This window comes from Canis aureus, chromosome 17 (genome assembly GCF_053574225.1).
Source record: "Canis aureus isolate CA01 chromosome 17, VMU_Caureus_v.1.0, whole genome shotgun sequence".
In the NCBI taxonomy this organism is placed as follows: Eukaryota; Metazoa; Chordata; class Mammalia; order Carnivora; family Canidae; genus Canis; species Canis aureus.
In genome coordinates, this window is record NC_135627.1 from 32,930,487 (window position 1) to 32,953,264 (window position 22,778).

Consider the following 22,778-nt stretch of genomic DNA (forward strand, 5'->3'; position numbering starts at 1 on the left):
CAGCATGGAATGTCAAGAAGTCCTATTTTTTCCTCTTGGCTTCTTCTATTTGGGGAAAAGGTTTTCTTCTAATTTTCATCAAAACAGCTGCCTCTTCCAATCTCTTAGGTAGCAAAGTAAATGGAAAAAGAACCTTCTTAAACAAGCCAAATCAAGATCACTGTTTTAAAAGTTAAAAAAAAAAAAAAAAGACAGTATTTGAAGTGAGAGAAACAAATGCTTTCTGAATCTTAAGCTAAATCCCCCAAGAAGTGGGGGGTAAGCAGATGCCTTCTTGTCCCCCAGAGTACCTCCAGGTCCCTTGCTGGCCCATTCTAGCTAAGAAATAAGAAAGAGGCAAGTTTAAAACTACATTCATCTTCTGCGAGAAGCAGCTGAGAACTTTGAAGGCAATTTTTTTTTCATCATCCTGTTTCTTGCAGCCCCAATTACTCTAGGAACTTCCGAGTTTCTGGCTATTCAAGATTCTTTTAAATAGAGCTTGAGTGGTCACACAAGCAACCTTCTCACCAAGCACAGGTTGACATGGATGAAACAAAGGCTCCTTTAGCATGCTGTGTTTTGGAAGAGTAGAAACACTTGTTCAGGTCCAAATGCAACTTCTTATAGGATTAAGGATGAAAAGAAGAGAGAATTTCATTTAACCTTTCAATAATTATGCTTCTAGGATTTATTTGCCATCTTTATGTCTCCCTTACTCTCAGGAGCTTCTCCCTCTGAACTGTACTGATGGAGGAAGGCCACTTTGCCTGGAGCAAGGGAATATGGCTTCTGGGCTGGATTTTAGGGTAAGGTGATTCATGACAGGCTAGATCTTTCTGCTTCTCTTAAATCTCATGCAGAGAATGCCCAGTAGGACCAAATTACATAGCCTTTAACAATAAGGCTGTTGGAGGTCCCCAAATGAAGATAGGCAAGTGGGGAGGAGGACTGCCTGTTTTTGACAAGGAGAATTGTTCATTGAGAGCTTGAATTCTGTAGGAAGGACTTGGGGGGAAAGTCAAGGAAAAACAAATGAAAAAAAAAAATGTGTTTTTTGCCTGGATAGCTTTACCTTGGGAATCTTTGAACCACGCTAATGACTTTAAAGGTGAAAAATTGCAGAGACCTGATATTAAAACATTTTTGTTGCTGATTTTTGAGGAGACAATTTGACCAAATTATGTGAATATGGAATGAATTACCAGGCTTTCCTCTTGATTTCTAAATATATTTCTCCATTGAGCATATGAAAGAAAATTTCAAAAGAGCAAAAAACTGGTAACAACTTTACTGTCTTTCATAAAAATAAGCCACAGTCCTTTCTGAGCTAGAATACCCCTGCCCAGCTAAAGCTGTGTCTTCAACATATGTGGAAGACAATGTACACAGTCTGAAATGGTTGTAAAGATTGGTGAGTCCCTTACACACACATGACCTTAAAGTAAGCTCTTTGCACAAGAGGAATGTTTGTTACAGGCATGAAATATCCCTCAATACAGGGATACAAAATATGCATATTATCATTTCATAATTATTTGTGTCCTCGCTCCATGATATGTTTTCTACGTATTGACTGTCAAAGACTATTTTCATTTACCTCAGCCAAAAAAATCAGACATTATTCAATGGTTCAATGGTCCTAAAAGAGTTAAAAAATAGTGGAGCTATCATTCCCCTATCTGTAGTTAGGAGCCTCTAAATACCTTTTGCCACAGAATTTTTATAAGAATAGATTAGATTAAATGATGAGATTAATAAATTAGATTAAATGTATCTGAAAGTGTCTATTAGTGGCAGACACTATGAGTATGAGGGTGCTCAATAAATATATATTTCAGCCTCATTGAGATTATTTTATTGTATTTCTGTAGAGAAAGTCTTTTCCATATAGCAGTATAACCTTAGTAGGATATGACTTAATTTGCCTTCTTTTTTTTTTTTAAAGATTTTATTTATTTATTCATGATAGACCTAGAGAGAGAGAGAGAGAGAGAGAGGGAGAGAGGCAGAGACACAGACACAGGCAGAGGGAGAAGCAGGCTCCATGCAGGGAGCCTTACGCAGAACTCAATCTCGGGCCTCCAGGATCGCACCCTGGGCCAAAGGCAGGCACCAAACTGCTGAGCCACCCAGGGATCCCCCCTAATTTGGCTTCTAGTATGAAAGTTAGTAATGCCTAAGCAATTTTTTCTTTCTTTTAATTTTAATTCCAGTATAGTTAACGTACGGCATTATATTAGTTTCAGGTATACAATATAGTGATTCAACAATTCTATGCATTACTCAGTGCTCATCATGGTAAGTATATTTCTAATCCTCTTTACCTATTTCACCCATCTACCCAGCCACCTTCCCTCTGATATCTATCAGTTTGTTCTCTATAGTTAGAGTCTGGTTTTTTGTTGTTTCTTTTTTTTTTCTTTGTTTTGTTTCTTAAATTCCACACATTAGTGAAATCATATGGTATTTGTTTTTCTCTGACTGGCTTATTTAACTTAGCATTATACCCTCTGGACCTATCCAGGTTGTTGCAAATGGAAAAATTTCATTCTTTTTTATAGGTAAGTAATATATATATATATATATATATATATATACTGCCCAAGTATATACACACATATATATATATGCCACCTCTGTTTATCTGCTTATCTATCAAAGTATACTTGGGCCACTTCCATAATTTAGCTATTATAAATAACACTGCACTAAATTTAGGGGTTCTTGTATCTTTTGAATTAATATTTTTGTATTCTTTGGGTAAGGTAATACCCAGTAATGGAATTAATAGAACATATGATAGTTCTATTTTTAATTTTGGGGGGAACATGTATACTGTTTTCCCCAGTAGCTGTACTGGTTTGCATTACAACCAACGGTGTACCAGGGTTCCTGTTTTCCACATCCTCGCCATCACTTCTTCTTTCTTGTGTTTTTGATCTTACCTATTCTGACAGGTGTGAGGTGATATCTCATTATGGTTTTGATTTCCATTTCCCTGATAATGAGTGATGTTCAGCGTCTTTTCATGTATCTGTTGGCCATCTGTATATCTTCTTTGGAGAAATGTCTATTCATGTCTTCTGCCCATTTTTAAATTTGGATTATTCTTTTGGTGTTAAGTTGTATAAGTTCTTTATATATTTTGGATACTAATCCTATATTGGATATTTCATTTGCAAATATCTTATCCTATTCATTAGGTTGTCTTTTAATTTTGTTATTTCCTTTGCTCCTCAGAAACCTTTTATTTTGATGTAGTCCCAATAGTTTAATTTTGCTTTTGTTTCTCTTGCCTCGGGGGACATATCTAGAAAAATGTTCCTATAGTAAATGTCAAAGAAATTACTGCCTGTGCTCTCTTCTAAGATTTTTATGGTTTCATGCCTCACATTTAGGTCTTTATTCAATTTTTTAGTTCATTTTTGCATGTCGTGAAAGAAAGTGGTCCAGTTTCATTCTTTCACATGTAACTGTCCCGTTTTCTCAGCACCATTTGTTGAACAGACTGTCTTTTTCCCTGTGCATAATCTTACCTCCTTTGTCAAAGATTAATTGACCATATTATTGTGGTTAATTTCTGGGCTCTCTATTCTGTTCTATTGATCTGTGTCTGTTTTTCTGATAATACCATACTGTTTTGATTACTACAGCTTTGTAGTATATCTTAAAATCTGGAATTGTGATACCTCCAGTTTTGTTCTTCTTTTTCAAGATTGCTTTGGCTATACGGGGTCTTTTGTGGTTTCATACATATTTTAGGATTATTTTTTCTAGCTTTGTGAAAAATGCTGTTGGTGTTTTGATAAAAGTATATTACATCTATAGATTGCTTTGGGTAGGATGGACATTTTAACAATGTTTGTTCTTCCAGTCCATGAACATGGAAGATATTTCCATTTATTTGTGTTGTCTTCAATTGCTTTCATCAGTGTTTTACAGTTTTCAGAGTGTAGGTCTTTCACCTCCTTGGTTAAGTCTATTTCTAGATATTTTATTAGTTTTGATGCAATTGTAAGTGGGATGGTTTTCTTAATTTCTCTCTCCGTTACTTCACTTAATGTATAGAAATGCAACAGATTTCTGTATAATAATTTTGTATTGTGCAACATTACTGAATTCATTTATTAGTTCTTGTAGTTTTGGTGGAGTCTTTAGTGTTTTTTGTATATAGCATGATGTCATCTGCAAATAGTGAAAGTTTTATTTCTTCCTTAGCAACTTGGAGTTTTTAAATTTCTTTTCGTTGTCTGATTGCTGTGGCTAGGACTTCCAGTAATATGTTGAACAAAAGTGGTGAGAGCATGACGTCCATTAGTCTTGGAAAGAGTTGCATAAAATACTCATGCGTATGAAGGAAAACTGGGATATGTGTAATGGGAACTAGGGACAAAAAGAGCAAGGTAGAAAAACTGAATTTTGAAACCAGCATGTTGCCCAATTGCAGACAAAATTTGTCCAGTAGGAAAGCTTCCTGATGTTGGCATATTAACATTATTGCCATGAACTGGTACAACTTAGGTAGCAGCCAGCATGTTGAAGTGACCGATGCAGATCATAGACACTGAACCACAACAAAGAAGCCATAACAGAACAGGAACATGACCCTATCTACCTCTGCCCACAGGTGGGAAGTGATGACAGCTAATGAGAAGGCCTATCATGTGAGATAACTGCATACCTCATTTAATCCCCACAACTTCAGAAAATAAATATTGTCACCATTTTATTTTTTTAACGATTTTATTTATTTATTTTAGAAAGAGAGAGCACAGGGAAAGGGACAAGTAAGTAGACTGCACTGAACTTGGAGCCTAATGGGGAGCTCAGTCCCACAACTCAGAGATCATGACCTCGGCAGAACCTGAGAGTCAGACATGTAACTGACTGAGCCACTCAGGCACCCTTTATCAACATTTTTAAAGAGAAAGAAATGGAGGTTATTAAACTGACCCATGGTTCATCTGTTAAATAGTTGAACAAGAAATAGGATTTGGGTATCTTTAAAGGCAGGTGCCTTATACCATGCCCTTCCTTTTGTTATAGTTTTTTTTTTTCTTGTTTTTATTCTAATACACTTAAAATAACTGAAATCTTGGGACACCTGAGTGGCTCAGCAGTTGAGCATCTGCCTTTGGCTCAGGGCATGATCCCAGGGTCCTGGATCAAGTCCCGTAATGGGCTCTTTGTGAGGAGCCTGCTTCTCCCTCTGCCTATGTCTCTGCCTCTGTGTGTGTGTGCATGTGTTGTTAATAAATAAGTAAATAAAATCTTTAAAAAAAATAACTGAAATCTTGCCATTTGCAACAATGTGGATGGAACTAGAATGTATTATGCTAAGCAAAATAAGTCATTCAGAGAAAGACAAATACCATGATTTCACTCATATGTGGAATTTAAAAAACAAACAGATGAACAAAGGGGAAAGGAAGGAAAAATAAAATAAGATGAAAACAGAGAGGGTGGCAGCCCTGGTGGCTCAGTGGTTTAGCGCCATCTTCAGTCCAGGGCGTGATCCTGGAGACTCTGGATCCAGTCCCATGTCAGGCTCCCTGCATGGAGCCTGCTTCTCCCTCTGCCTGTGTCTCTGCCTCTCTCTCTCTCTCTCTCTCTCTCTCTGTATGTGTCTCTCATGAATAAATAAATAAAATCTTAAAAAAAAAAAGCAGAGAGGGAGGCAAACTATAAGAGAATCTTAACTACAGGAAACAAACAGGGTTGCTGAAGGGGAAGTGGGTAGGGGGATGGGGTAATTGGGTGATGGGCATTAAGGAGGGCACTTGATGTAATGAGCACTGGGTGTTATATGCAACTGAGGAATCACTAAATTCTACCTCTGAAACTAATAACACGGTATATGTTAATTAAATCAAATTTAAATAAAAAAAATAACTGCAAGTAAATTTTGAAGTTCATACTATGAAATATTTTATTTTTTCTCCATAATTCCTTCAGTTGTCTTTTGAAAGTCCCAGGTAAAAATATTACCTTCAGTTATTTCTAAAGATCTGAATCAAATCTAAGTGGTCTAAGCTGATATTTGTCATCAACCTTCAGATGATCTGATTGAACAGCACTGATTAGTAAATATTTCTGTCAACTACTTCTACAAGGTAATGAAAATAGATGATAAAAGCGTCTTCAAAGATATATGATGTATATGATGCTTGAAGGCACTGGATTTTAATTATCATCATCATCATTGCCATTATCATCATCATGATTGCAATGGACTGGATGTTTATATTTCTCCCAAATTCAAATATTAAAATCCTAACCCTCAATGTGATGGTATTAGGAGGTGGGGCCTTTGGGAGGTAATTAGGTCATAAGGGTAGACTCTTAATGAATGGGTTAAGTACCCTTATTAAAGGACCCCACAGAGCTCCCTGGCCCCTTCCTCCATACATGAACAATGAGACTTCGGCAGTGGGTATCTCAGAAAAGGACTTTCATCAGAACAAACATGGTGGGACCCTGATCTCAGACTTCCAGCTTTCTGAACTGTGAGAAATAAATCTCTGTTCTTTATGAGCCACCAGTTTATAGTACTCTAACAGCCCAAACTAAGACAATAATCATTATTTTTAGTCATTTAAGTTAAACTGGTAAGATAGAAAAGTGGAGCTTCTGGGTTTGAAGCCAGAGGCTAAGCAAGGCCTGCAGGGCATCCTTCGATCTCTCTCCTCAGCTGCATTGAGGGTACTCTGAAGAATTTTGGCATTACAGAGGATCCCACTGGAAAACAAGCTTCTTTTGCAAGCTTTGGGGTTTTGGGGGACAGTTTCCTTTTTTTTTTTTTAAAGAATTGTGGTAGGCTAGTAGATGTCATGAATATAAAGGTAATTTATTATTTTTTTATTTTTTTAATTTTTATTTATTTATGATAGTCACACAGAGAGAGAGAGAGGCAGAGACACAGGCAGAGGCAGAAGCAGGCTCCATGCACCGGGAGCCCGACGTGGGATTCGATCCCGGGTCTCCAGGATCGCGCCCTGGGCCAAAGGCAGGCGCCAAATCACTGCGCCACTCAGGGATCCCTGTCATGAATATAAAGGTAATTTAAATGTAGCACTTTACCCCTCAGAGTAGACAATCTACATAGTGAGCTTCAATTTCACAAGTAGTGATCAGCCTTTGTCCTTTATAGCTTTCCCATGAGGGTTTCATTGGGTTACACTCAGCATTAACATGTGGCTCTTGTACATAGGTCCATTTTGGTGCTCACCTACTCATTTGCCTGGAAGATTCAGTGTAGCAATACATTTAGCATGTATGTAGTCTGTTCTCTTATTAGCCAAAGGTAGGGAGAGAGGCAAAAGGGGATCTAGCTCTCCTTTTTCTCTTCTTCTCATTTTTCTTTTGCTAATGAAACAGTTTTTAAATATATTTTCAGTGTTCAGTTTAGGGAAGGAAAACAAATGGTCAGTTTTTTAGTAAACTTAGTAATTCTGGGTAGAAAATTATAGTCGTTTCCAAGTTCTGAATAAATAACATGCTGGGCCCAGGACAGAACACCCCATCGTTTCTGGGTGGGAGACTGATTCCCTAAGTCACCATGTACCCCACTCAGTGTGTGCTGAGAGAAGTTACTACTCTTGTTCTCTTGTCTCCCCTTGGGCCAGCCCACTATGTCTGATGAGACTGCTGGAAGGAATGTAGAGAAGATATACCAGGACAAGCCCTGATGTGAGCATTTGGTGACCTCTTGTATCCTGGAAAGAGCCAATTTCCCTGCAGTTCTATCCCAAGTTCTCTTTCTCTAGGTTCTAGTCAGGCTGCTGGAATTTGTATCCTGCATCCTCCACTATTGATTGGTGTTACTCTGAGCAAGCCACAGTTCCCTCATCTGTAAAATATGAGTTTTTACAGATGTTTGCTTGTATTTGCTCTGAGATGCAGTGAGTTCATGGGAGTGGCATGCCAGAACAGTTTTTGTCAAACGATGTCTCTTCTACAGTCAAGTGTCTCCTTCACCATCACCACCACCATCATCATCATCCCTCAGTAGCAAACACCTTTCCACCTCTGTGGTGTGCACCTCATTCTCCATCTCCCTTCCCTCCATTTCATACGCATAGTATTTCTCAACAGCAAGGGAAATTTTGCTTATTTTATAGTTTTTTCCTTCTTTTCACTTTTTTAAACATTCTTTTTTGGGGGTGATTCTAGTCTCTTCTGCCCTTAAGTAACACACATGCATGGATAGATCTTCTATTTACATTGCTAAATGTATCTCCCCTTCCCTCCAATATCAAGTACCATAAATCCGACTGCTCTCAATTGTTTCCTAGATGTAACGCCAAAATCTCAAACATAATCTGCCTAAGATAAACTAACAGTTGATGTTATCATGCACTCTGCCAGGCTCCTGGAAGTGGCTCTTCCCACTCAGGCCCTCCTAATGACATGATAATCTTAATCTTCCACCACCTGTGCGATCCGTGGACCAGCATTTAAATGTACTTCCTACTTCAGATAGTAAAGATACTTCGGTTCATCCACATTAGAGACCTATGAATTTTCTCAGAAAGATTGATCTCAAATTAGAATTTTGCAAATCATATAATTTATTGAAGTATTTCAGAATTGTTCAAAATCAGTTCTCCATTAGAATTACAGATCTTAGTGCTTGAAGGGATTTGGGCCTTCTGCCATCTATTGTGTATGTTGTAAACATCAATCACTGAGCCCAGTGTAGAGAATACAATTAAATTCAAGAAAAACCCTTCTTTGAACCATGTGCTGGTTCATTAGGGAATAAAGATCTGTGAGCAGGTTGAGAATATTTCTCTGTGGCAAAGTCTACAATGGCAAGTTCTATAGAAACACAGAAAGGGCAGACTCTGGGAATCTTAGCCCAACATCTCTACAGTATACAAATATTTTGCAATTTGGGCTGATAATTCAGAGGAAGCATAATTTCTGTATCCCCTCCCTTAGCTCCAGTTTATCCATCAAGCAATTTGCATGAGGTCACTGAAGCGTCTAGTGCTTATTCACCTGATGTTAAACCCCTTCCTACTTGCTAAGTATGAGTAGTTGTACAGTAGTTTAAAAATCTCTCCCTCTAAGCTTGAACCTCTTTTGAGTATACGCAATTATTTTCTGTTGTTATAGACTACTTAACTAAGCAGGATTGACATCCATCACTAAAAGTACTCACTGCATACTTTTTTTTTTTTTTATCACTGCATACTTTTAAGCAGGGTTCTGGATTCAGATATAGTTTAAATCACCACATGGTGAAAGTATCCTCTGTGTTCTTAAGATTCAGATCACTCATTACATGTGAACATTTAACTTTTTTCATCATCCAAATGCTACTTTTATAAATGTATTTAATTAACTCTTTTGTTTCATTAACCAACTATAATACAGAGAACCAAAGATAATTTACTGGGTGGATAGTTCTTAATAAGGACCAGGTGGTTTACTTTATGTGAACATTACTCTAATTTTCTCAGTGTTTTCATAAGGTCTTTGCCATAATGTTTCTCTTGCATAACGGGAAAAAAAGTTAGACATATCATCATGCCCCATATTATAGACATATCATCGTGCCTACTCTTTATATTTTTATCCTTTAGTGTAAAGTTAAGACACACTGTAAATTTCTATAGTGAACACTACAGATCTGGTCTCAATGTGCATAGATCCACTGTCACCAAAAGTCTTAAGTCGTGTTAGCTTAAAAGTTCCACTCCAAAAGCACCACTGGCACTCATGTTTGATGTTACCATTTTATTCCATTTTGTAAGCTCGTGGTCTTCTTTCAAAATTCAAAATAGCCTAATCCACAAAAAACATACATGAGTTCTTACTATGTCAGAGTACTAAACCTGATATTATAATTGCCATAAAAAAAACCACTGAGTTCTGAGTTACCATAAAATGGCAGGCTTGTTTCAGGGTTACCTCTGACCCACATTCACCATTGTAGCAGTGTGCTCACAAAAATCCTTCTCCATTTAGCAAGAGAGGAGAAATTATATCCTCTTTTTTTCCACCCTTTAATTTAAATCAAATTTACAAATTCCACTAATCCCCAGCAGATAGAGAAGATGGTGTTGACAATTCACAGGGGATCTGAGGGGTTCAGCAATGGTGACATTCACTCCCAACCACACCAGCTGCCCCAGTAGAAGCAGTGTAGCACAATGCCATTCAATGCCAAGAACTATGCAATTAGCACTCTGTTATGTTTAACTAGTGAGAAGGAGGTCTCAGAAGGCATTTATACCACTAATCACCAGAAGAGATCTATCTATGCCATTAGAAATGGGATAATATTAAAAGATAACTCTAAAGCTCACATTATTCCTAATCCATTGTAAAATGCTCACCCTACAATCAATTTACTCCAATATGTTACTACTTCTAAACATTGATAGTCATTAGGAGCTGAGTTTCAATATAATTCTAGACAAGACCTTTTATAGTGGAGTGTTAATATTTTTCAAAAGAATATTTCTGGGACATTTCCCAGATCAGCATCTGGCTTTTTCATAGTTCCCTAAGGAAAGGACTTACAAGGAAAAGCAGTGGAATAATTACATTTATTAACAATTTATTTTATGCGTGAATTTTTTTGCACATCTGTAAGCAGCCCACACTTTCTCAGGTACCAACTGGTTCTGTTTTCCTTTATTTGTCTCTGAGTAACTGACATGAATGATAATACCCAGCAATGCACCTCCCCCAACACACACATACACACACACACACACACACTTCAGTGAGTATTCAATAAGATTCAGTTTCATAATGAGTATCTGTAGTTTGTTGGGTGGAACACATTTTCCAACACATAAACTCTTCTCTTGTAACAGAATTATTTTCAAGAACTGTCACTAATCACACTAATTTCAAATTAAGAAACAATTAAATAGAACATGGGGAAGAGTTAAATAGCCCAGACGTGAAAATAGAAATAACAAGGGAAACAGTAGTTCTCTAGCTCCACTAAGGCAGCAAAAGAAAACAAGTGTAACCATGCAGATGACTGAGAATTTTGAGAGATATGCTGTTTTTCTTGAGAGAGATGCTATAAAATTCACTGAATTATCAGCAAAGTCTACTATCCTATCTTTTATATTATTTAACTAAATCATTACTGAACTTCAGAATACATAGGATTTTCGGTTATATAAAAGTAAGTTGCATTATTTGTTTCAACATAGAATCCATTGTCACTGGGTAAACCTGTGAAAAAAAAAGGTCTCCCCACAAGCAAAATGTACCCTAAAAAGGAGGCATATATACACACAGACAAATATAATGCCAGGCACAATTACATAAATGATCTAAGTGGGAAATATGTAAACGGTTCTGGAATTCTGAGAGAGTGCCAGTTTGGAATTGGAACAGGAAAAAGAAAATTCATGAAGAAGATGGCATCTAAACAGAACTTTGAATGATTGGGATTTCAACTGGTGGAAATAATGGGAAATGCAAACTACTTAGAGACACTTTAATATCATAGAAGTAAAAAGAAAGAGACAAGTGAGTTTTTGTCTCGTTGAATATAGAGCATTCTTGCAATTTAACATGGTAAGGCAGTTTGGGATAAACCTTATATCAAAAAAAGGAAATTTGGATATCTGAACAACTGGTTATATGAAACACTGATACTGAAGGATAGGTGAGAAACAAAAGATGTATTTAACTTATGAAATATGGTCTCTAACTGTAAGGAAAATGTGTCCTATTACTAGGAGATACCATTATTTTATTACATTTGTGGCTACTTTTGCAGATAGAAATTTCACAATGAGAACTAGGGGAGAATTAATTATTCTATATGGAGGAACAAATAAAAACAAAATTTCTAGGGAAAAAAATCCAAGAAGAAGATTCAGATTAGATACTGTTCAGAAGAAAAGGTCAAAGAAAAAAAATAGAATAGTTGAAGATCAGCCAAAGAGAGATTTTAAAAAAAAAGAGACATTAGATATAATGAGACATTTTTCAATTGTTTTCTGAAGGCCTTGGGATGTCAGTCCCTTTGTCTTTCTCATATATAGTACATTCTAAAGCAGAGGCACAGGAATGTTGAGTTCTGTACTCACAGGGGCAGAACTCTTAATAGGATGTCTGCAAGCTATAGCCCATGAGGTCTGATGATATTTGACAATATTGCATTGTCCTTTGGAGGCAGACTTTGCCTTCAGGGCAAAGAGTCGATTTCAGTAAGCAGATGATGAGGAGCCACTGAAGTTTGGCTTCTTTTGCTTATTTTTAAAATAAACTCTGTGTCTTAGAAGTATATTTTTGATAGAAACATATAGATCTTGGAAAAGTAAAGGTTGAGAAGGTGAGAAACAGATTATAAGACTACAATATAATCTGGTTTAGGAGGATTGATTAAATGAATTAGGGCAATGGCAGTAGGAATGGAAATGGAGAGACAGTTATGACAGGTGTTTGCAAATAAAGCCAAAAGAAATTGGCATACCACCAATTTGAATAATGTTGAAAAAGTGATCTCAAAGATCTCTTGGCAAAGAAAATGCAAAGCTGCTTTCAATAGTCTAATTGTCAGTGGGAATAGTAGACTATTACTTCAAAACTATATTAAAAATGAATAATTTTGTTAAAGTAAAAACTAATGTTTTCAGCATAAGATAATACTATGAAACTGAACAAAGGACACTTTATTTAAAATGAGTTTGGGAGGCCAGAATGGGGGGCTCATCATCAGTGAGCTGTCTATACTCATCATCAGTTATAGACTCCAACATAAAAAGAGGTACCTTGCATCCCCAGCAGGAAGAATCCTATACTTTGCTACTAGAACAGGAAGAAGAAAGATTTTCCCCTTCCCTGGCAACAGCTTAGCCAATTAGAGACTGTCACAACTCAGCCAATGAAAAACCACTACACTTCCAACTCCTAGTTTACTCCAGTGGACTTTCTATTTGTAACAGCTCCTCCCGAACTCCCTACCCCTTTCCTGCATAAAACAGCATTCTGAGGATCCTAGGTGACTCGGTTAAGTGTCTGATTCTTCATTTCAGCTGTAGTTATGAACTCAGGGTTGTGAAATTGAGGCCCATGTGGGGCTCTGCCCTGGGTGTGGAGCCTGCTTAACATTCTCTCTCTCCCTCTGCCCTCCCTTAAAAAAAGCATTCCTCCCTGTTCTCTGGACTCGCTTATAGTTTTACCATAGCTTGCATTTCCCAAATTGTAACTCTCAGCTATTCCCAAATAAACCCATTTTTGCTGGTAAACTAACTGACAAATTTAAGGTTAACAATAGAAAAATTCAACCAAGGGAATTAAATAAAACCATGTTATCTTATATTTGATTGTAAATATGACTATCAGCTCCTGCCCCCTTTTTTGGTAAACATGCAATTTAGCTCTGTCCTCTAAAATTCCTAGAAGCAATGACAGTGTGCAATTCAGTTCTTTGATTATTGTCTCTCAATATCATCTTTATATCAATAGGAAATAGAATCCAACTTGAAGTGGTTTTTACTCACCCAATATGGGACTGTTTGGCAGCTAATTCCAGATATAAGAGGTAGTATTCTGCAAGACAAGTAACACATTTTCTCTAACAAATCAATGGCATGTTAAAAAAAGAAAAGGATGCCATTGTAGGATAAAAGACATGTAAGAAACATAGTAAATTTAGACCTCATTAAAATGACTAAGCTGTTCAAACTTACCTTCAGTATAATCAGAAAGACATTGTATGGTATTAAGAATTTGCTCTTAATTCAGTTAGGTATACTGTTTGGTAGGAAGAAGGAGAAAGAAAAATGTCCTTATAAGTTGAAGATGTACTCTGAAGTTTGTTTCTGGTGAAAAGATATATCTAGAGTTTCCCTTAAAATACTAATGAATATGGAATAATGTATGGAGATGAGTTGGTACAGTGGGAAGGGGAACAGATGTAAATAGCTCAGTGAAATGTTGAAAATTATTGAAGCTGGGTGATATGTTTATGCAACTCATTAACCTTTATTCTCTAACTTTATGTATGTTTGGGAATTTCCACAAAAGGATGATCAAAGAAAAGATTCCTCCTTCGTTTTAGATTATAAGGTAGGCTACTCTGATAACCATGTAAGTGGTCTCCCCACTTCATATACATCCTCATTTGATTCATTTCCAAAACTATCACCATGTTGTTGTTTTTTAAATTATATGACTTCTCCACTTCAGTAGATTCCAATTGCCCCATATTGTTTGTCAGGTTAAGCAGCCACTCATAGGGCCTGCCATTTAAGGTTCTTTTTCTTTTTTTAAATAGAAGTGAAATTCACATAACATAAAGTTAACCATTTTAAAGTGAACAATTTAGTGACATTTAGTACATGCACAGTGTTGTGCCAGCAATACTCCTGGCATTTCATCACCTCTGAAGGAAACCTTATACCCATTAGGGGGTTACGTTAAGATCCTTTATAGTCTGGCCCAAAATGAGAAATTAGATGTCCCTCTAAATATGGCCAATGCTTTTCCTACTTCTTCCCTTGCTCACATTGGTCCTTCTCTAGTAATGTCTTTTCCAATTATTGCCTTTATATTATAAGACTCATTTAAAGTCCAAAGCAAATTCTACCTTATTCATGAAGTCTCAATAACAATGCCATAAATTGGGTTGATATTCTATCTGAATTCAAGCTTTGACGCATTTTATACTAATGAAAGATTATGCTCTTTGTTAGGATTATATTGAATATAGGAAATCCTATATTCACAATTTATTATTTCAATGTTAATAGAACCAAAAAAATCTTAGAGGAAAGTTCTATCCCCAGCCAGTCCTTTGGGCTATTATATCTATGGGGAAGAAAATGGGTTTGGAATAAGAGAAAAACAGAGCTGAGCCTCTGCAGTAGGTAAATTCTCTGGAAAAAGGCTGACTCCACACTAAATCACAGTGTGGGGGAGACAGTTACCATGATTGCCAATACTGTCAAAGTTTCTATAATAGACAGTGTTCCAAAATCATTTTACAAGACAAAATGAAACAAAACATGCAGTGAGGCTAAAAATAATGGGAAAATCTGTGGGCATAAGTGTTCAGTATTTGAAAATTCCCCACAAGGTCATTACTGGCAAATGCATTTTTGTTGGTTGGGTCTGGCACTCAAACTATGTAGGAGAGCCAGAGCCTTCCATACCCACCTGGTTTTATTCCATGGCTCCATCACTCTCATGGTCCCTAATCTTGCCAGGAGCAGAGTCTGGCACAGGTGAGGATGAATCACAGATATCACAGGAATATGCACATAGTAAAGGCCTATGTGCTTTAGAGGGAATTTAGTCCAATCTCCTCATCTTGAAGAGGAAGAAATGGCAGTTTCTAAAGGAGATGGACTTTTCCAAATTTGCTTAACCAGTAGCAGCAAAACCCATCTTAGAATTCAGATATTCTGGGCCTGATTCCAAGATTCTTTACTAGGACCTAAGTTATTGATTTATGTATATATTCTTTTATTTTTATTAAGTTTTAATAAACTTGTTTATTACTTCATTTTTCTGTGCCTATGAGTTTTCCTTAAAAGCTTAGTTTGTGATAGTCCTTGATTTTCCTTGAGGAGTCCTTGAGTCCTTGAGACTCTTGAGCACTACATTTATTTATTTGCTTTTTTAAAAAAGCAAAAGTCATTTTATAGCAGTTGGTTACAATTTACTGAGTACCGTTAGGTGTCTAGATCATATTGCTAAAGGACTGCTGAGGAAAAAATTAACAATAAGGTAAAAGCTTAATATCTGTTAGAGACAGGGGTGATTTATAAGAAAATCAACCACTGAACAGTAGTCTGTGACAGATACATGTCCTACCCTTGGGAATAAGTCCAATGTCTGACTCAGTTTCTGGCTTTCCAGACCAAAATAGAGGTCCTGCTCAGCCAAGCCATTGTACCTCAGAGAGTGGCTAAGGTTGTAACCACTGCCCTGATCTTTTACTTATGCATTGTGTTAATTTTCTGGGGCTACTGTAACAAAGCACTGCTAACTAGATGCCTCAAATAACAGAAATTTATTGTCTCACAGTTCTGGAGACTAGATGTCTGAGATCAAGGTGTTGGCAGGGGTTGGTTCCTTCTAAGGGCTGTGAGCTCCCTCTATACCATGCTTCCTGGCTTCTGGTGGTTTTGTGACAATATTTGGTGTTTGGGGTTTGTAGATGCATCACCTCTGTATTTTGATTTATTTCTCACAGTTCTAAAGGTTATAGGTTCAAGGTAAAAAATGTCGGCTGATTTGGTTTCTGGTGAGAGCTCTCTTCCTGGCTTAGAGACAGCCACCTTCTTGCTATGTCCTTGCATGATGGAAATAGAGCACTCTGGTATTTCTTCTTATAAAAACACTAAGCCGGGCAGCCCCGGTGGCGCAGCGGTTTAGCGCCGCCTGCAGCCCAGGGCATGATCCTGGAGACCGGGGATCGAGCTCCCTGCATGGGGCCTGCTTCTCCCTCTGCCTGTGTCTCTGCCTCTCTCTCTCTCTCTCATGAATAAATAAAAAATAAAATCTTTAAAAATAAATAAATAAATAAAAACACTAATCCTAGGGTGCCTGGGTGGCTCAGTCAGTTAAGCATCTGACTGTTAATTTCAGTTCAGGTCATGATCTCAAGGTCCTGGGATGAGCCCCACATCAGGATCCACACTCAATGCAGAGTCAGCTTGAAATTCTCTCCCTCTCCATCTTCCTCTGTCCCTCCCCACTCCCTGCTCACACTCTTTCTGTCTCTCAAATAAATAAATGTTAAAAAAAAAACACTAATCCTATCAGATTACTCCCCCATCCTTATGATTCCATTTAACATTAATTCTTTATAGACCCTATCTCCATGATTTTGGGAAAGACAAATTCAGTCCATGGCAACCCCAGTCTCTGCCCTCTTGTTCATATGATATTCTCTTTGTATGCATATCTATCTCTGTGTCCAAATTTTTCCTCAGTTGTATTAGAATAGGGGTCTACTTTAATGTTAATGAGTCACATCTGCTACAACTCTGTTTCTGAATGATGTCACTTTCTGAAGTACTAGAGACTTGATTATTTGAATATGGGAGGGAATACAATTCAACCCATAACATGTGTGTACCCTTTCTTTGGACCAGGCCTTCCAACAATTTAGGTGGCATTTTGTTTTTCATTCCTCCACAAACAAATCGTGAGGCAAGACTTTGAATGCAAGCAGATAGTTGGAAGTATATGAAAATGAACAAGAGAGTAAAGAAGTGAAATTGAAAAGGATGCAGCTTAAGTCAGCTGCCACAGTGGAGGAGACTGGGAAAACCTTATTAATCCCATGAGAGAGAGAGAGGGATAGAAAGCAGAGCTATTCCTCGAGAGAGATAAGGGAGCAAGAGTATTTAAACACCAATGTCTCTGTCTACCGTTGGTTAGTAGCTCCTGTGTCCTTCCTCTCTCCATCTCCATTTGTCCCCAGTTCCCTTCTCTCTATTTCTCTCTCCCTCTCTCCCTCTTTCTCTCATTCTCTCTCATCCTTTCCTTTTCTCTCATTATTTCTTTCAGCTTAGACCACATATCCCTGGGGAAAATGCATAAATATGAGCAAAGACACCACCACCCTCATGCCTCACTCTAGTCCTACATCCCTGGAGTACTAATCTGGATTTCTGCTTAGTCTTCATTTCTCATATCTGGGATAATACTTAGAAATATTCATGTTAAACATGATTCTCTCCCATGTCTGGCATCATAAGCTTATCTGCAACCCAGACTCACTCTAGGTACTGAACTGTGTTCTCAACTTAGAATCTTATTCTGGAAACCATGCACATCTATCTACTTTATCTATCTACCACTAAGGCAGAAAAACAAGTATAACAGATGCATAAAACATTTAGAATCTGCTTGCTTATGGTATTTGCAATCTTAATTTGTATTTATGTTTTGTCTGTGAACCCTAACACAGACTCCATTTTTGCTTAAAATTTTTGTGCCCATAGATTATGGCTTTGAAGGTTACCTCTAAATGTCTTTCAGTACTTAGAACATTTGGCCCATGCCTATGACTATAATAAAAATAAAATGAAATGATTAATTCCAAACCTTCTAGCAAGCTTTAAAAAGACACACCCCAGCATGCATATGCACATGCAAAGTCTGAAAATTAATATCTACTTGCAGATGTCATTCCCCAAATATTTTCAACCTGTCATAGAAATGATGGTGGGATAAGACCTACAGATGGCCTAAAGCTGGAAGTGGCAGGTAGAAGGGAGTGATAAACCACATCAACTGCTGCAAGGTGGGTAAAATGAAGACAGAGAATTAGCTATTGGGTTTGGCAAAATGTAAGACATTAGTGACTTTGAGGAGGTGTGTCAGTGGAATGGTGGAAAGAAAAACTTGATTAAAATAAGTAAGGCAACAAAGGGGAAGTAAGAAAGTGGAAACTGTATACTGACAGCTCTTTTAAGATTAACTGTTGGGGAAGCAGAAAAAATATCCAGTATTTGGGGAGGGGTATAAGCCAAGGGGAAAAAAAAAACAAAACATTTATATCAAGGCTTGTTTTTAAGCAAATGGAAATGATCCAGGAGAAACTGATGATATTACAGAATAGAAAAGGGGATAATTGGGAGAGTAAATGGGGTAAGGTAGAATAGTGAAGAGATGGCCTGATAGGAAGAAGGACCCTAAGACAGGGCCAACTATGTGTATAGATACCAGTAGATTCATAGGCTTGGTGGAAAGATGAGATTGTTTTCATCTGATTGCATCTATTTTATTAATAAGATACAAGATGAGGTATCCACAGGTGGGGGAGGAGGAAGCGGAGGGATTAGAGTTTTGAGACAAGGGTTGCATTAGTTTCCTAAGGGAACCATTCCATTTTTGCTTTCCACTGCCTCAGTGGTCAGTGGCGACCAATATCAGATGATCAGATGAACTATATGTTTATGGATTTCCAACTCTAAATCTTGGGCTTCTCCACATATGTTGCATTCTCTTCCTTGAATACTCCTCACCCCCAGAAGAGCCTCTGTGGTGACTTAAAATATAATACATAAATTCCCCACTATGCCTCCCCTCAAGAGGCAGAGCTTAATCCCTTCCCTTTGAGATAGGCTGGACTTAGTGACTTCTATTGAATATCAAGACAGAGTGATATCACTTTAAGGCAGGATTATTTATAAAAGACTTCAAGTGAGGCATTGACTCACACATTACCTCATAGCCCATGGGTGAAGTTGAAGTTCAGTTCCTCCTTTGTCCAGCGGATAACTTCCCAGTGACAGTAGAGCACCAACCCCACAGAAGGTATAAGGTCAGCTCTCCTTTGGCCCCACTGCCACCAGGAGGGGACAAGGGGGGCAGAGTGCCAACGAACCCTAAGCACCACCATTCTACCTCATTCATGCCAGCCAGGTGGATATGGAGGTTCAAGAGTTCTTCCATTCAGTTTTGGCTGGCTGGAGTACGGTGGGTATTGCCAAAACATTTTTCTGTTATTAGACCGCTGTTTCCCCAGGCCTTTGGCAAGAGGATACCAGGATTTTCTTGGAGCTTTTTTATGTGTTGGTGGTTATGGGTTAGTGGCTTCTGAAGTGCACTTCCTGGGATATATGGGCAGTGATAAGGAAACCCAGGGAGCTCTCTACCATGTTGTTTTTCAAGTCCTGAAGTCCTCAGCTATCAACCTTCTTTCACCTTTCAGAGACTTTCTATGCTTCTACTCTGTCTAGAGTTTTGTTGTTGCTATTATTTTAGTGTAAGGGGGAAGGTAGCAGGAATGGGGCTGCTGTATCTTGGAGGAATTGAAGGAATCTAGATTTTTAATTTTGATCAAAGTTCCTCAGTGTCCTAAGTTTTGAAGGAGGAACTACATGTCCTCAGGTTTAAGACTCCAAAGGGTAGACTGATAGCGTTGCTGTGTGCAAATGACAATGAACATGTAAGTTGATTGCTTTCAGTTTTTGTTTTGTCTTTGGTGCTCTACTTACAAAGGTCTATAGTTTTTGAATGGTCCCAGCCCTATTCTGCCTATAAGCTCTGTTAATATTTAGGCGCTTTTTTTTTTTTGTTTTTTACAGAAAAGGAAAAAAAATTTCTAGGAACACTTACATGGTGTTTGACATTCTTGCATTCTATCATCTGAATTAGTACAGTATTTACCTTCAGCAAATTTATTTACCATCCCTCCCTCTCTCTCAGCACTGCCTGCTTTAATTACCTGTTGGTTAGATATTAGCTTGGTTTCCCCTAACAAAATCTTTTGGGTAAGAATGTCTGTTGTAATCTACTCAAGGTCAAGGACCACACTGTAAATTTTTTCTGTTACAGTTTGTGGTCTTTCTGACAAGGATGTCAGTTGGAGATGAATCCTTGCAAAGAACAAGGTGTTGTCCCATTCTTGTCCATGAGGTACTATTGAACACCTTGAATATTTCACATACACATCACATTTATTTTAAATACCTTTATGACAATAACTAATTCAATGGATTCTGCAGATAAAATATCCCCAAACAGCATTTCTCTCCTTCCAACAATGGCTAAATATTATTTTTCGTATCTCACCACAACCATGCTTGAGTGAATAAAGCAGAAGTATGTGCATACATAATAATCATGTATTTTAGTTTCTCCTTATTGATTGGATGAAATGTTTTTAATTCAGTCTAGGTTAGATAGTCTTGAGAGAATTCCTATTCATTATACGTTCTTCTAATTTTAAGAACCTATGACTTTGCCCAATTTTTCTTAAAATTCTCTTTGTTGAAAAAATAATACATTTGATCTCCAGTAAGCACATTAATTATATTAATTATATTGACACAACCCTTTATATTTGCTAAATATTTTCTCATATTTTTTCACCTTGACCTCCTCAGTAGATCTTGGAGTTAAATATATAGCATATTTCCCTATTTACATTTTTCAAATGAAGAAATGGAACCTCATTGAGGTGAAATCACTTCAGAGGCCTTGTTGTGACTGATTGATATCCTTATACATTAAATCATCAGAAGGACAGACTATCATTTACATGTGAGTAAACTCAGATTTGATAGTTTTTGTCACATATGCTCAAACCTTCTTGGGAACATCGCTCATACTTTATTTTATGTAAAATGCAAAGCCCCTCCTTTGTCTCTCCATCTCTTTCATCATCCTCACCTGTTTCACATGACCAAGTGTGCTGTATAAGGAATCATCAGAGTATTATTGCAAATGGAGAAAAATCAGATAAAACCCAGTGTCCCTGGCTACAGCCTGTGTGCTTATGAGCACAATGCTTTACTTACAGTAGAATGCCAGCACGAATAGACTGCTGCCTTTGAAAGGATGAGCATGCGTTCTGACCTAATAACTATCTAACACTAGCTACAATTATCTTTCTCCAAGTGGCACATTACTATCTGACACATTAATTGTTGTGTCATTTCTTTCTGAAAGGCATGTTGAGTGTCTAGTACAAACCAGAAACTTCATGAATTATCCATGTCATAGTGCTGTAGCACTGATTTACCTTTTCCAAAAAAAAAAAAAAATCAACCCAGTCTCATCACTGTTTTCAATTACCACAGGCAGATCTGCACTGCCCTGTGACCCCAAGAGCTTTCTTCCTGGGTCTTGGTATTTCTGACAAACATTGACAATGGTGTCCTTACTCACTATGGCTATGAAAGCATTCCTCCTCTTAGGTAAACTGCAGAGACAGAGCTTTGCTAACTGGGGCCTTTTTCCTGACATAGCTTTTTCTTAGGAAGTATTGTACCAGAGTGACAAGTCTTGCTTTGTGCCCATTCCATTTGGGTTCCTTTCTACTCTCTTCCAGGAGGAGCTCTCTGAATGGAGGAATGTTTCCAGGGTAAAAAGACCCCAGCAAGCCCAAACATTCAAGTTTGAATGACCTTCCATCTCTGTAGCTGCCATTTGGCAGCCTTCAAAGCTGATGGGTTGGCGGTGCTGGGTTTGCCTCTGGGCCTGTCATTTGTCGTGTTGTTGGACCGCTGATGGGCTGTCACCGCTTACCCTGTAAGACTGCACTTTCCTCTTCCAATTTTGGCTGCTACTAGAAGATAAAAATCAAGCAGCCACACAGCCCTTCACCCTTCTTTAGAGCCTAGTGGTTGAATCAGCTGAGAAGTGAAAAACACAATCCTTCCATTGTCTTACCAAATACATAGGGTTTGCATATTCCACTGCAAATTACCACTAAAAAAAAAATCAGAATTAGAATGCATTTGGTGTTCCATACCTTGCTGCTAGTTAATGCCATGCCACCCTGAAGACTCATCTCTCCTTTTGGGTTTAATTGGGTTCTTTTCTGTTGCTTTCATATCAGTTTGCACCTGACTGACATATACTGCTGCTGATTACCAAGTGAGTTGTTCAGTGAGCTAGAGGTATGATAAATTAAACATGATATGTATCACTCAATCCATCTTTGGCTGCTTCATGGTACATTATAATTTGGGAAGGGACTATTAAAATAAAATATTAAAGAATAAGCAGAAACAGCCCACTGTTAACGTGTCCAATGGCAAGAGAAAATTACAGGTTTCATTGTATATGCGGCACCATCTGCCTCTTTGCCGAGCCTGAGCCTTCGGCTCTCCCAGGGGAAATAGCTGTGGATAAGTTATTCAATTAGAACAGCATTATTGGCCAGCTACCTTGGAGAATTGGGTTGATGATGTTGTGATTATCCCGCCCTACATTCCTTCATGTCTCCAGCAGGCTGCAGTGCATGGCAACTTCCTTAAGTGTTTACCGAGCCCTACAGTAGAGGTGAACAATTGGAATAAGGAATATCAAGGATTCCTGAAAGAAAATCAATTTTGAAT

The 22,778-nt window shown here is 37.8% G+C and overlaps 2 long non-coding RNA genes across 3 annotated transcripts in view; both read left to right on the forward strand.

Annotated features, from left to right (window-relative positions):
* Window positions 1-9,203, forward strand: part of LOC144287902 (uncharacterized) — a 106,812-nt gene extending 97,609 nt beyond the window's left edge. Inside the window, exons 3-6 of one of the 2 annotated variants that reach the window (XR_013355725.1) lie at window positions 705-788; window positions 6,873-7,039; window positions 7,608-7,671; window positions 8,350-9,174. This is a non-coding gene — a long non-coding RNA (uncharacterized LOC144287902). Of the gene's footprint in view, window positions 1-704; window positions 789-6,872; window positions 7,040-7,607 lie in introns of both variants that reach the window. The other variant, XR_013355724.1, reaches the window with a different exon arrangement.
* A 3,105-nt stretch (window positions 9,204-12,308) lies between these two features.
* On the forward strand, window positions 12,309-22,561 carry LOC144287517 (uncharacterized). The gene is made up of 3 exons (XR_013355302.1): window positions 12,309-14,037; window positions 18,109-18,229; window positions 21,767-22,561. It is a non-coding gene; the product is annotated as an uncharacterized LOC144287517 (long non-coding RNA).
* Window positions 22,562-22,778: the final 217 nt, after the last annotated feature.